Source organism: Urocitellus parryii, chromosome X (assembly GCF_045843805.1).
Source record: "Urocitellus parryii isolate mUroPar1 chromosome X, mUroPar1.hap1, whole genome shotgun sequence".
Taxonomy (NCBI): domain Eukaryota; kingdom Metazoa; phylum Chordata; class Mammalia; order Rodentia; family Sciuridae; genus Urocitellus; species Urocitellus parryii.
In genome coordinates, this window is record NC_135547.1 from 100,904,595 (window position 1) to 100,905,570 (window position 976).

At 55.9% G+C, this 976-nt stretch overlaps 1 pseudogene; it reads right to left on the bottom strand.

The window, feature by feature from the left end:
- Window positions 1-501: 501 nt before the first annotated feature.
- LOC144250853 (V-type proton ATPase 16 kDa proteolipid subunit c pseudogene) lies at window positions 502-846 on the bottom strand (annotated as a pseudogene).
- Window positions 847-976: the final 130 nt, after the last annotated feature.

The following is a 976-nucleotide window of genomic DNA, read 5'->3' on the forward strand; positions in this document are numbered from 1 at the left end:
TGGGCACTGGGCACAAAGGGCGGTTCTATCCAAGGAGTCTCAGCAAGGGGGACTCCACAAGGCAACACTCTACCTAAAGGGTATTATATAGTTGGGAGAGGAGGGTTGCTCCACAGATGCATGAACAAGGTCAAATCTTTTATAAATAAACATCCAGTGAAGAGAAAAATTACAACTCTAATTCATCCTTATACACAAAGCACTTTAGGGTGGTGGGCAGGGGCCGGAGGCTGGCATCCTCACTGGTCGGGGGCCTGGATGGGAGATGAGGCGGGGCAACAGAGGATGGGCACTAGGACACTGCGCATTTACAAGACCAACTATGGAGGAGGGGGCAGCTGCCCATTAGTGTTGTCAGGCTGTTTGTTCTGGAATGAGGAGGGGGGTGGTCTTTACATGGTGTTCTGTGGGTGGTGAGCTTGAGGGGCTACTTTGTGGAAAGTATGAGGGCCACCATGAGACCATAGAGGCCAAGCACCTCAGCGAAGATGAGGATCAGGATCATGCCCACAAACAGCCGGGCTGCTGGGCAGTGCCCCAAACACTGGCATCCCCCACAATGCCAATGGCAAAGCCAGCTGCCAGGCCACTCAGGCCAACGCTCAAGCCTGCACCAAGCTGGAGGAAACTCCTGTAGAGGCTAATACCATCATTCAGGGAGTTGGCGATGAGGACTGCCACCACCAGGCTGTAGATGGTGATGATCCCAGCCATGACCACTGGGATGATGGACTTCATGATCAGCTCCGGCCTCATGACTGACATGGCTGCGATGCCGGCGCCACTCTTGCCCGTGCCATAGGCGGCACCCAGGGCGCTGAAGATCATGGGGGACGAAGCACCCATGACCGAAAAGAATGAAGCATACTCGGGGCTGTTCTTGGTCTCGGTCTTGTCTGCGGGCGGGGCGGGGTGGGGGCGAGCCAGCGACCTGGCCCATCAGCCGCTGCGCTCTAAATACCAGCACCGCCATATT